Source organism: Ranitomeya variabilis, chromosome 5 (genome assembly GCF_051348905.1).
Source record: "Ranitomeya variabilis isolate aRanVar5 chromosome 5, aRanVar5.hap1, whole genome shotgun sequence".
NCBI classification, from domain to species: Eukaryota; Metazoa; Chordata; class Amphibia; order Anura; family Dendrobatidae; genus Ranitomeya; species Ranitomeya variabilis.
In genome coordinates, this window is record NC_135236.1 from 682106021 (window position 1) to 682120767 (window position 14747).

Consider the following 14747-nt stretch of genomic DNA (forward strand, 5'->3'; position numbering starts at 1 on the left):
AGTAGTTATATTCTTGTACATAGGGGCAGTATTATAGTAGTTATATTCTTGTATATAGGAGCAGTATTATAGTAGTTATATTCTTGTACATAGGGGCAGTATTATACTAGTTATATTCTTGTACATAGGAGCAGTATTATAGTAGTTATATTCTTGTACATAGGAGCAGTATTATAGTAGTTATATTCTTGTACATAGGGGCAGTATTATACTAGTTATATTCTTGTACATAGGGGCAGTATTATAGTAGTTATATTCTTGTACATAGGAGCAGTATTATAGTAGTTATATTCTTGTACATAGGGGCAGTATTATACTAGTTATATTCTTGTACATAGGAGCAGTATTATAGTATAGTCTTGTACATAGGGGCAGTATTATAGTAGTTATATTCCTGTACATAGGGGCAGTATTATAGTAGTTATATTCCTGTACATAGGGGCAGTATTATAGTAGTTATATTCTTGTACATAGGAGCAGTATTATAGTAATTATATTCTTGTACATAGGAGCAGTATTATAGTAGTTATATTCTTGTACATAGGGACAGTATTATAGTAGTTATATTCTTGTACATAGGGGCAGTATTATAGTAATTATATTCTTGTATATAGGAGCAGTATTATAGTAGATATATTCTTGTACATAGGAGCAGTATTATAGTAGTTATATTCTTGTACATAGGGGCAGTATTATAGTAGTTATATTCTTGTACATAGGGGCAGTATTATAGTAGTTATATTCTTGTACATAGGGACAGTATTATAGTAGTTATATTCTTGTACATAGGGGCAGTATTATAGTAATTATATTCTTGTATATAGGAGCAGTATTATAGTAGATATATTCTTGTACATAGGAGCAGTATTATAGTAGTTATATTCTTGTACATAGGGGCAGTATTATAGTAGTTATATTCTTGTACATAGGGAGCAGTATTATAGTAGTTATATTCTTGTACATAGGGAGCAGTATTATAGTAGTTATATTCTTGTACATAGGAGCAGTATTATAGTAGTTATATTCTTGTACATAGGGGCAGTATTATAGTAGTTATATTCTTGTACATAAGAGCAGTATTATAGTAGTTATATTCTTGTACATAGGAGCAGTATTATAGTAGTTATATTCCTGTACATAGGGGCAGTATTATAGTAGTTATATTCTTGTATATAGGGGCAGTATTATAGTAGTTATATTCTTGTACATAGGGGCAGTATTATAGTAGTTATATTCTTGTACATAGGGGCAGTATTATAGCAGTTATATTCTTGTACATAGGAGCAGTAATATAGTAGTTATATTCTTGTACATAGGGAGCAGTATTATAGTAGTTATATTCTTGTACATAGGGAGCAGTATTATAGTAGTTATATTCTTGTACATAGGAGTAGTATTATAGTAGTTATATTCTTGTACATAGGGGGCAGTATTATAGTAGTTATATTCTTGTACATAGGGAGCAGTATTATAGTAGTTATATTCTTGTACATAGGAGCAGTATTATAGTAGTTATATTCTTGTACATAGGGGGCAGTATTATAGTAGTTATATTCTTGTACATAGGGGGCAGTATTATAGTAGTTATATTCTTGTACATAGGGGCAGTATTATAGTAGTTATATTCCTGTACATAGGAGCAGTATTATAGTAGTTATATTCTTGTACATAGGGGCAGTATTATAGTAGTTATATTCTTGTACATAGGGGGCAGTATTATAGCAGTTATATTCTTGTACATAGGGGCAGTATTTTACAAGGTTTTCCTGTCTTGCCATCTGGTTTTTCCGGTTCTGTAGGATTTTTGTGCCTACATCGTATGTACATGTTCAGCTGTCTCTGGATGGAATCAGTAATACTCCGGCCTCTCGTGGATGATTACAGTTCGTGGCGCAGATTATCTTTAGTTACATGGAGGAATCTGAGTTTATTAGTTGTGACTAGTGTTGAGCATTCCGATACCGCAAGTATCGGGTATCGGCCGATACTAGCGGTATCGGAATTCCGATACCGGGATTCCGATACTTGGCGCGTATCGGATACCGGAATCGGAAGTTCAATGATTCAAAATTCAGAAATTCAGCCAATGAGAAAGATTCCAAGTGTGGGCACATCCTGTTTAGCATGGAGGGCATGAAACTACTGGCAAGGCTGTGATTGGCTGCTGAAATGATGTCATGATGCAGTTTAAAAGTCGCTGGCGCCATTTTGCGATCACTCTGCTGTGAATTCAGTTAGTGACAGGACGCTGTTTGCTGACTGAGGGACAGTTTAGAGATAGCGATTTGCTTCTTTGTGCTTTCCAAAGGCTAATTTAGCAACCGCTGTGTTCACCTACTATTCACCTTCCTTTTGCCTTGTAGCGCTGTTTTCACAGCGATCTGCAAGGTCTGTGTGTGTGTGTGTGTGAGTGCAGCCCACTCTCTAGTCTGAGTGCAGCCACATAGGCCATCCATAGCTGGTTGTATTCAGTTCAGGGAGGGTGGTTCATTGCCTCATACTGTCCTTTTTTTTTTTTTTTTTGAAGTAGTGCAGGCTGCTGCACATTTTTTCCAAAAATTCCTATTAGTGTCTTTCCACCCGTCTCCAGCTAATTTGTGGAAAAACACTACATAGGATAAAGTAGAGGAGGGTTTTTGGGCCTTGCAGCGCCGTTTACGGCTGTCTGCACGGTCTCCGTGTGACTGCAGCTCGCCCTGTAATCTGTGAGCAGCTATAGCCTGGTTGTCTCCAGCTCAGGGTTTTTCACTGCGTCATACCGCCAAATCAATTTTCTTTTTTTTCAAAGTAGTGTAGTCTGCTGCTAATTTATTTTAAAAAATCCTATTAGTGTCTTTCCACCCGTCTCCAGCTAATTTGTGGAAAAACACTACATAGGATAAAGTAGAGGAGGGTTTTTGGGCCTTGTAGCGCCGTTTACGGCTGTCTGCACGGTCTCCGTGTGACTGCAGCTCTATCTGTTGTCAGTTCAGCCCCCAAAAAAGAAATAAATAATAAAGTTCACCAAACACACCAGTTACACCACTTTACATTTGTGTAGGCCACATTAGCTCATATTAAAGTCTAGTCCACACTTTAGAAAATTAGTGCTTCTTATACCTGTTAGGAGGAGTTGCTCAGGAATAAGCACACAAAGCCGTTAGTACTTTTCTGCTTATCTTTATCAGTCAACCAAGATGAAGAAGGCAGTGAGTAAGGCACGGGGGCGTGGGAGCCGTCGCGGAGCAGGGAGGGGACGTGGGGATTCTGTGCCTGCTGCGGGCACCGGTGACTCATCAGCACCCACTTTCACAAGGGAACAGTCGTTCATGCGCAGCTTTGTCGCCGAGCGCCGTACACCGCTGCTGCGTGAAGACCAAATTGAAGCCGTTGTGGGCTGGATGGCAGCTAATGCATCAACTTCCATTAGTGCCACATCCTCTCAGACACAGAGCACTGGAGAGCAGCCATCTGTCTCTTCACCACCTGCAAAATTGCCCAGGCAGACAGAGAGCCCAGGACAGGAGCCGTCTCTACTTCTGTTCTCTGAATCATCTCTTGGCTTGGAAACAGGGGGCCAGCCAAGCAGCATTGGAGAAATGGAAGAAGAGGCAGGGTGCAGTGATGCCCAACAGCTTTTTCTGTCTTCCTCTGAAGAGGCGGGTGGGCCAGTGGCTCCGGTCACCACCTCGCAGGCCGCATCAGCTGATGATGACACTCAGGTGCCACTTACTGGTGCGTGCTCTGCTGCTGAGACTACCCAGGAGGAGCAGTTGGGGGCAGAGGGTAGTGTAGATGATGAGGTCCTTGACCCATCTTGGCGTCAGGGACAGGAAGGTGGTGGGAGCAGCTCTGAGGAAGAGATTCCCCGTACGGCCCAAAGAGGGAGAGGGAGGGGGAAGACTGCGGATCCTGCAGCCTCCGCTTTGGCACCCGTAAGGAGCATGTCTCTTCCAAAAGTCAAAAGGGGGGCTCCCAAGACTTGCAGTGCCTGGTCCTTTTTTGACACAGTTGCAGATGACATTTGCTATGTCAGATGCAAGGTGTGTCATCAAAAAATCAAAAGAGGTCAAAAAGTCGCCAACCTCAATACCTCCAACATGTGGAAACATGTGCGCAACAGGCACCCGGCGGAGTTAGACAAACACACTGAAGAGCTAGGCCAACCAACAGCGGCAGCTACCACCTCTTCAGCTCGTGTTGCCTCTTCCTCTAGCTCACACGCAGCTGGTTCGGCTTCCTCCCAGGATCGCCGTGGAAGAACCTCTGGCCCTGTTGTCCAGAGACCCGCTGTCATTCCACCCGCAGCACCACTTTCCCAGTCAACCACACACTCCCAGCCCAGTCTACAGCCATCGGTAGTACAGGCATGGGAGAAAAGGCGGCCTTTCTCGTCAAACCACCCACGAGCACAGGCTCTGACTGCAGGCATTGCCAAACTGCTGTCACTGGAAATGCTGTCATTCAGGCTGGTGGAGACTGACAGCTTCCGTGACTTGATGTCATTGGCAGTCCCACAGTACAATGTGCCCAGCCGCTTTTACTTCAGCAGGCAAGCCGTCCCTGCCCTGCACAAGCATGTGGAGGGACACATAAAACACGCGCTACTGAACGCCGTCAGTAGCAAGGTCCACCTCACCACCGATGCGTGGACCAGTCAACATGGACAGGGGCGATACCTTTCCCTCACTGCCCATTGGGTTAATGTCGTTGAGCCGGGTACAGACCGTGCGAGTGGCGCAGGACGTGTCCTGCCCACTCCAAGGATTGCAGGAATCCATTCTGTACGCATTGACTCCTCCTCTTACACCAGTTCCTCAGAATCATCGCTGCAGGAGCCGTCACAGTCCACCTCCACATGGACCCGTGATGAACGTGTACCTGTTACGACCGACATGAGCACAGCCGTGGCCAAACGTCAACAGGCCGTCTTGAAATTAATTTTTTTGGGGAATCGTAGCCACACAGCGCAGGAGCTCTGGAATGCCATCAAGCAGGAGAGCGATGTGTGGTTTGTGCCAGCGAATCTCCAGCCAGGCATGGTAGTGTGTGATAATGGCCGAAATCTGGTGGCAGCCCTGGGCCTCGGCAACCTCACTCACATCCCATGTCTGGCACATGTGCTCAATTTGGTCGTGCAGAGTTTTTTGAGGGACTATCCGGATCTTGATGCACTGCTGCACAAGGTCCGCCTAGAGTGTGCTCACTTGCGGCGTTCCAGCACGGCAAAAGCGCGCATTGCGGCTCTGCAGCGCCGACACCGCCTGCCGGAACATCGCATCATATGTGACCTACCTACCAGGTGGAATTCCACGTTACATATGTTGGAGCGGTTGTGTGAGCAGCAGCAAGCTGTAATGGAGTACCAGCTGCTTCAGGCGCAAAGAAGTCGCAGTCATCGCCGTACAGACTTCACAACCACAGAGTGGGCCACTATGAATGACGTCTGCCAGGTTTTGCGTCCCTTTGATTATTCCACGCGGATGGCGAGTGCAGATGATGCACTAGTCAGCATGACTGTCCCCCTTATCTGCCTGCTTGAAAAATCACTGCAAGCGCTAAGGGATGATGTTGTGGAAGAGGTGGAGGATGAGGATTCACCATTTCCATCATCTTCTGGACAGTCAGCGCCACGTGGTTCCTCACAAACGCGTAGGCAGGGGACAGTTTGTGAGGAGGATGAGGAGGAGTCAATGGAGGAGGAAGACATCCGTCCAGAGGAGGGAGTTCCCGAATTGTCCAGTACTCAGTGTGTACAGTGAGGGTGGGGTGATGACGAGCGGGCAGATATCACGCCTCCAGCAGGGGACAGCGTTTCTTGGGCAGTTGGCAGTCTGCAGCACATGGTGGATTACATGCTGCAGTGCCTGAGAAACGACCGCCGCATCGCCCACATTCTCAACATGTCTGATTATTGGGTGTTCACCCTCCTCGATCCTCGCTACCGGGACAACGTAGAAAGCCTCATCACACCGTTGAACCGGGAGCGAAAAATGCGGGAGTACCAAGACACACTGGTCAATTCCATCATCTTCTCCATTCCAACTGAGAGAAGTGCTGCTAGTGCATTCCAAAGCAGCTCAGTGCGTCCAGGCAGTGGTGGAGGCTCTGCACAAAGAGGGAGCAGAAGCAGTGCCTCTGCCCAAGGCAAGACCAGTATGGCCCAACTGTGGCACAGTTTTCTGTGCCCGCCACAAAAGTCTACACCATCACAGACGGCTCCAGTCAGCAGGAGGCAACGGTTCCGTCAGATGGTGACAGACTACATGTCTTGCCCTCTTGCTGTACTCCCAGACGGCTCTTCCCCTTTCAAGTTTTGGGTCTCAAAGCTGGATACATGGCCAGAGCTAAGCCAGTATGCATTGGAGGTACTGTCTTGCCCTGCGGCCAGTGTATTATCGGAAAGTGTCTTTAGTGCTGCAGGTGGTGTACTAACTGACCGTCGCATGCGACTATCCTCCGATAACGTTGACCGGCTTACTTTCCTGAAAATGAACAAGGCCTGGATCTCGCAGGAATTTGCCACTCCTCCTCCTGATTAAATAATTAGGTCACTGTATACGTTATCCAGGTCTCCTGTTGTGTTCATCTTTCTACCACCTGAACTTAAATTCCTGGGCTCCAACACCGCCAGTTGAGGCTCAGATGTGCCGTCTGCACAGTCAAAACATACGACCCAGTGTTATTGGGTTTCAGTAACGTCAGCTGATCCCCAGCTGTGTAGCCGGCAATGTGTCATGCGACCGCCACGCTGACACAACAACTGAAATGTAAGGGAATCTGTCCCCCCCCCCCAAGGCGTTTGTTACTGAAAGAGCCACCTTGTGCAGCAGTAATGCTGCCCAAGGAAAAGGTAGCTATTTTGGTTTTGCTCCTTGCACACGCAAAACTTAACACTTATAAAATGTGTCCACTGATACCGTAAAACCGTCCCGGAGGTGGGACTTTCCTTCGTAATATGACGCAGCACAGCCGTCATTCCTACCCCCCCGGCGCCGCGCCCCGGCTCCTCAGCGTTGTTTGATTCCGTCCCGGAGCCTGCGCTGTTATGTTATCCCGTGGCCAGGCACACTTAGCGCTGCCCGTCTTCTGGCATCATTTGGTGTCAGGCTGGCTGCGCCTGTGCGGCCGCGCTGGCCGAGAGCCCGCCTCGCAGTGTCTTCTGATTTCATCCCACTGGGGGCCTGGGATCCATGGACATGCGCAGTGCATATCTGAACCTCCACCTCTCACTCATCTCCCTACGGCTTCTTCAGACTGTTCGGTGTCAGCTGGTCCCTAATAGCATGCCACGGCCGTGACACCGCACAGTCTTAAGAAGCCGTAGGGAGGGGAGTGAGAGGCGAGGATATGCACTGCGCATGGCCATGGATCCCAGGCCCCCAGTGGGATTACATCAGAAGACACTGCGAGGCGGGCTCTCGGCTAGCGCGGCCGCACAGGCGCAGCCAGCCTGACACCAAATGATGTCAGAAGATGGGCAGCGCTAAGTGTGCCTGGCCACGGGATAACATAACAGCGCAGGCTCCGGGACGGAATCAAACAACGCTGAGGAGCCGGGGCACGGCGGCGGGGGGGTAGTAATGATGGCTGTGCTGCGTCATATTACGAAGGAAAGTCCCACCTCCGGGACGGTTTCACGGCTTCAGGGGACACATTTTAAAAGTGTTTAGTTCTGTGTTTGCAAGGAGCATGATGAAAAGAGCCACCTTTTCCTTTTGCATCTTTTGTGCTGCACAAGCTGGCTCTTTCAGCTACAAACGCCTTGGGGGGGGGGGGTTAAAGGTTCCCTTTCGACTTTCTCAGGCTTCGGCCTACATTGTGTTCCTCTGCTTTTCCACCTGCCCCTGGGCTCCAACACCGCTAGTTGCCGTCCAGAAGTGCTGTACGCACAGTCAACAGTCGCTCCTCTGTTATTGGGGTTCAGTAACGTCAGCTGTTCCCCTGCTGTGTGTGTGGCAATCCCTCCTACCTCCTCCAACCTCCTCCAACCTCCTCCTCCTCCACCTGTCCCTGGGCTCCAACACCGCCAGTTGCCGTCCAGAAGTGCTGTACGCACAGTCAACAGTCCCTCCTCTGTTATTGGGGTTCAGTAACGTCAGCTGTTCCCCTGCTGTGTGTGTGGCAATCCCTCCTACCCCCTCCAACCTCCTCCAACCTCCTCCTCCTCCACCTGTCCCTGGGCTCCAACACCGCCAGTTGCCGTCCAGAAGTGCTGTACGCACAGTCAACAGTCCCTCCTCTGTTATTGGGGTTCAGTAACGTCAGCTGTTCCCCTGCTGTGTGTGTGGCAATCCCTCCTACCTCCTCCAACCTCCTCCAACCTCCTCCTCCTCCACCTGTCCCTGGGCTCCAACACCGCCAGTTGCCGTCCAGAAGTGCTGTACGCACAGTCAACAGTCCCTCCTCTGTTATTGGGGTTCAGTAACGTCAGCTGTTCCCCTGCTGTGTGTGTGGCAATCCCTCCTACCTCCTCCAACCTCCTCCAACCTCCTCCTCCTCCACCTGTCCCTGGGCTCCAACACCGCCAGTTGCCGTCCAGAAGTGCTGTACGCACAGTCAACAGTCCCTCCTCTGTTATTGGGGTTCAGTAACGTCAGCTGTTCCCCTGCTGTGTGTGTGGCAATCCCTCCTACCCCCTCCAACCTCCTCCAACCTCCTCCTCCTCCACCTGTCCCTGGGCTCCAACACCGCCAGTTGCCGTCCAGAAGTGCTGTACGCACAGTCAACAGTCCCTCCTCTGTTATTGGGGTTCAGTAACGTCAGCTGTTCCCCTGCTGTGTGTGTGGCAATCCCTCCTACCTCCTCCAACCTCCTCCTCCTCCACCTGTCCCTGGGCTCCAACACCGCTAGTTGTTGCCTGGTAGTGCTGTACGCACAGTCCCGACAGTCCCTCCTCTGTTATTGGGGTTCAGTAACGTCAGCTGTTCCCCTGCTGTGTGTGTGGCAATCCCTCCTACCTCCTCCAACCTCCTCCTCCTCCACCTGTCCCTGGGCTCCAACACCGCCAGTTGCCGTCCAGAAGTGCTGTACGCACAGTCAACAGTCGCTCCTCTGTTATTGGGGTTCAGTAACGTCAGCTGTTCCCCTGCTGTGTGTGTGGCAATCCCTCCAACCTCCTCCAACCTCCTCCTCCTCCACCTGTCCCTGGGCTCCAACACCGCCAGTTGCCGTCCAGAAGTGCTGTACGCACAGTCAACAGTCCCTCCTCTGTTATTGGGGTTCAGTAACGTCAGCTGTTCCCCTGCTGTGTGTGTGGCAATCCCTCCTACCCCCTCCAACCTCCTCCAACCTCCTCCTCCTCCACCTGTCCCTGGGCTCCAACACCGCTAGTTGCCGTCCAGAAGTGCTGTACGCACAGAGCCAAACACCTCGCCAATGTGTTAGTGGGGTTCAGCACCGCCAGCTGTTCCCCTGCTGTGTATACGGCAACGTGTACTGCGACCGCCACGCAGACACAACAAGTTAAATGTAAGGGAACCTGACCCCCCCCCCCCCCCCCCAGGCGTTTGTTACTGAAGGAGCCACCTTGTGCAGCAGTAATGATGCAAAGGGAAAAAGTGCCTCTTTCCGTGATGCTCCTTGCACATGCTGAACCAAACACTTATGAAATGTGTCCCCACACAGCGTTAAACCGTCCGGTAGGTGGAACTTTCCTTTGTCGTGTGACGCAGCACAGCCATCATTTTTACCCCCTTGGCGCCGTGCGCCGCCTCCTCAGCGTTGTTTTAATCTGTCCCGGAGCCTGCGCTGTTAGGTTAGCCCTTGGCCATGCACACATGTTGCGCTGCCCGTCTTCTGACCTCATTTGGTGTCAGGCTGGCTGCGCCTGTGCGGGTGCGGTGGCCGAGATCCCGCCTCGCAGTGTCGTCTAATGTAATCCCACCGCGGGCCTGTGATCCGTGCCCGTGCGCAGTGCATATCCTCTCCTCTCACTCCCCTCCCTACGGCTTCTTCAGACTGTGCGATGTCAGCTGGTCCCTAATAGCATGCCACGGCCGTGACACCGCACAGTCTGAAAAAGCCGTAGGGAGGGGAGTGAGAGGAGAGGATATGCACTGCGCACGGGCACGGATCACAGGCCCGCGGTGGGATTACATTAGACGACACTGCGAGGCGGGATCTCGGCCAGCGCACCCGCACAGGCGCAGCCAGCCTGACACCAAATGAGGTCAGAAGACGGGCAGCGCAACATGTGTGCATGGCCAAGGGCTAACCTAACAGCGCAGGCTCCGGGACAGATTCAAACAACGCTGAGGAGGCGGCGCACGGCGCCAAGGGGGTAAAAATGATGGCTGTGCTGCGTCACACGACAAAGGAAAGTTCCACCTACCGGACGGTTTAACGCTGTGAGGGGACACATTTCATAACTGTTAGGTTACTGTCATGATCTCCATGGCCAGAGAACTAGCATAAGCCTCTATAGGAACAAGCTCTTGGAAGATGTAACTGTACTGACCATGAACTAAACCTACCGCATCATCTAGAAGTAGCCAGGTAGCATGTCCTACTTTTTATCCCTATATGCCCAGCGCCGGCCGGAGAACTAAATAATGCTAGCAGAGGGAAATATAAGACCTGACTCACCTCTAGAGAAATGCCCAAAAGGAGACAGAAGCCCCCCACATATATTGGCGGTGATATGAGATGAAACAACAAACGCAGCAGGAAAATAGTTTTAGCAAATTTGAGGTCCGCTTTCTAGATAGCAGAAGACAGAAAGCATACTTTCATGGTCAGTAGAAAACCCTAACAAAACACATCCAGAAATTACTTTAGGACTCTGGCATTAACTCATAATACCAGAGTGGCAATTCCTGATCAACAAGAGCTTTCCAGACACAGTAACGAAACTGCAGCTGTGAACTGGAACCAAAATACAAAAACAAAACATGGACGAATGTCCAACTTATCTAGTAGATGTCTGGGAGCAGGAACAAGCACAGAGAGGCTTCTGATAACATTGTTGACCGGCAAGCATCTAACAGAGAAGCCAGGTTATATAGCGACACCCAGATCTAATCAGAACAGGTGAACAGGGAAGATGATGTCACAAGTTCAATTCCACCAGTAGCCACCGGGGGAGCCCAGAATCCAAATTCACAACAGTACCCCCCCCTCAAGGAGGGGGCACCGAACCCTCACCAGAACCACCAGGGCGATCAGGATGGGCCCTATGAAAGGCACGAACCAGATCAGAGGCATGAACATCAGATGCAGTGACCCAAGAATTATCCTCCTGGCCGTATCCCTTCCACTTGACCAGATACTGGAGTCTCCGTCTGGAAACACGGGAGTCTAGGATTTTTTCCACAACGTACTCCAACTCACCCTCAACCAACACCGGAGCAGGAGGCTCAACGGAAGGCACAACCGGTGCCTCATACCTGCGCAATAACGACCGATGAAAAACGTTATGAATAGAAAAGGATGCAGGGAGGTCCAAACGGAAGGAAACAGGGTTAAGAATCTCCAATATTTTATACGGACCGATGAACCGAGGCTTAAACTTAGGAGATGAGACCCTCATAGGGACAAAACGAGAAGACAACCACACCAAATCTCCAACACAAAGCCGAGGACCAACACGACGGTGACGGTTGGCAAAAAGCTGAGTCTTCTCCTGGGACAACTTTAAATTGTCCATCACCTGCCCCCAGATATGATGCAATCTCTCCACCACCGCATCCACTCCAGGACAATCCGAGGATTCCATCTGACCGGAGGAAAATCGAGGGTGGAACCCCGAATTACAGAAAAACGGGGACACCAAAGTGGCAGAGCTGGCCCGATTATTGAGGGCGAACTCCGCCAATGGCAAAAAAGCAACCCAATCATCCTGGTCAGCAGACACAAAACACCTCAGATATGTCTCCAGGGTCTGATTAGTCCGCTCGGTCTGGCCATTAGTCTGAGGGTGAAAAGCAGACGAAAAAGACAAATCTATGCCCATCCTAGCACAGAATGCCCGCCAAAATCTAGACACAAATTGGGTTCCTCTGTCAGAAACGATATTCTCAGGAATACCATGCAAACGAACAACATTTTGAAAAAACAGGGGCACCAACTCGGAAGAAGAAGGCAATTTGGGCAGGGGAACCAAATGGACCATCTTAGAAAAACGGTCACACACCACCCAGATGACAGACATCTTCTGAGAAACAGGCAGATCTGAAATAAAATCCATCGAGATGTGTGTCCAAGGCCTCTTAGGAATAGGCAAGGGCAACAATAATCCACTAGCCCGAGAACAACAAGGCTTGGCCCGAGCACAAACGTCACAAGACTGCACAAAGCCTCGCACATCTCGTGACAGGGAAGGCCACCAGAAGGATCTTGCCACCAAATCCCTGGTACCAAAAATTCCAGGATGACCTGCCAATGCAGAAGAATGTACCTCAGAGATGACTCTACTGGTCCAATCATCAGGAACAAACAACCTATCAGGCGGACAACGATCCGGTCTATCCGCCTGAAACTCCTGCAAGGCCCGCCGCAGGTCTGGAGAAACGGCTGACAATATAACTCCCTCCTTAAGAATACCTGTGGGGTCAGAGTTGCCGGGTGAATCAGGCTCAAAACTCCTAGAAAGGGCATCCGCCTTAACATTCTTAGAACCCGGTAGGTACGATACCACAAAATTAAACCGAGAGAAAAATAATGACCAGCGCGCCTGTCTAGGATTCAGGCGCCTGGCGGTCTCAAGATAGATCAAATTTTTGTGGTCAGTCAATACCACCACCTGATGTCTGGCCCCCTCGAGCCAATGGCGCCACTCCTCAAACGCCCACTTCATGGCCAAAAGCTCCCGATTCCCAACATCATAATTCCGCTCAGCGGGCGAAAATTTACGGGAAAAGAAGGCACAAGGCCTCATCACGGCGCAGTCAGAACTTTTCTGCGACAACACTGCCCCAGCCCCGATCTCAGAAGCGTCGACCTCAACCTGAAAAGGAAGAGTCACATCAGGCTGACGCAACACAGGGGCAGAAGAAAAACGGCGCTTAAGCTCCTGAAAGGCCTCCACAGCATCAGGGGACCAATTAGCAACATCAGCACCCTGTCTAGTCAAATCGGTCAATGGCTTAACGACATCCGAAAAACCAGAAATAAATCGACGATAAAAGTTGGCAAAGCCCAAAAATTTCTGAAGACTTTTAAGAGAAGAGGGCTGCGTCCAATCACAAATAGCTTGAACCTTGACAGGATCCATCTCAATGGAAGAGGGAGAAAAAATATATCCCAAAAAGGAAATTCTCTGAACCCCAAAAACGCACTTAGAACCCTTGACACACAGAGAATTAGACCGCAAAACCTGAAAAACCCTCTTAACTTGCCGGACATGAGAGTCCCAATCATCCGAAAAAATCAGAATATCATCCAGATACACTATCATAAATTTATCCAAAAAATCGCGGAAAATATCATGCATAAAGGACTGGAAGACTGAAGGGGCATTAGAAAGACCAAAAGGCATCACCAAATACTCAAAGTGGCCCTCGGGCGTATTAAATGCGGTTTTCCACTCATCCCCCTGCCTGATCCGCACCAAATTATACGCCCCACGGAGATCAATCTTAGAGAACCACTTGGCCCCCCTTTATGCGAGCAAACAAATCAGTCAGCAACGGCAATGGGTATTGATATTTAACCGTGATTTTATTCAAAAGCCGATAATCAATACATGGTCTCAAAGAGCCGTCTTTTTTTGACACAAAGAAAAAACCGGCTCCTAAGGGAGATGACGATGGACGAATATGTCCCTTTTCCAAGGACTCCTTTATATATTCTCGCATAGCAGTATGTTCAGGCACAGACAGATTAAATAAACGACCCTTTGGGTATTTACTACCCGGGATTAAATCTATAGCACAATCGCACTCACGGTGCGGAGGTAGCGAACCCAGCTTGGGTTCTTCAAAGACGTCACGATAGTCAGACAGGAACTCAGGAATTTCAGAGGGAATGGATGATGAAATGGAAACCACAGGTACATCCCCATGAGTCCCCTTACATCCCCAGCTCAACACAGACATAGCTCTCCAGTCAAGGACTGGGTTGTGAGACTGCAGCCATGGCAATCCTAGCACCAAATCATCATGTAGATTATACAGCACCAGAAAACGAATAGTCTCCTGGTGATCCGGATTAATACACATAGTCACTTGTGTCCAGTATTGTGGTTTATTATTAGCCAATGGGGTGGAGTCAATCCCCTTCAGAGGAATAAGAGTCTCCAAAGGCTCTAAATCATACCCACAACGATTGGCAAAGGACCAATCCATAAGACTCAAAGCGGCGCCAGAGTCGATATAGGCGTCCGTAGTAATAGATGACAAAGAGCAAATCAGGGTCACAGACAAAATAAATTTAGACTGTAAAGTGCCAATGGGAACGGATTTATCAAGCTTTTTAGTACGCTTAGAGCATGCTGATATAACATGAGTAGAATCCCCACAATAGAAACACAACCCATTTTTCCGTCTAAAATTCTGCCGCTCGCTTCTGGACAGAATTCTATCACACTGCATGTTTTCTGGCGTCTTCTCAGTGGACACCGCCAGATGGTGCACTGGTTTGCGCTCCCGCAGACGCCTATCGATCTGAATGGCCATCGTCATGGACTCATTCAGACTTGCAGGCACAGGAAACCCCACCATAACATCCTTAATGGCATCAGAAAGACCCTCTCTGAAAGTAGCCGCCAAGGCACACTCATTCCACTGAGTAAGCACAGCCCATTTACGGAATCTTTGGCAGTAAATTTC

At 49.3% G+C, this 14747-nt stretch overlaps 1 protein-coding gene across 1 annotated transcript in view; it reads right to left on the reverse strand.

Moving 5' to 3' along the window:
* Window positions 1-14747, reverse strand: part of BCL2L14 (BCL2 like 14) — a 36908-nt gene that overhangs the window by 11528 nt on the left and 10633 nt on the right. The window lies entirely within an intron of this gene.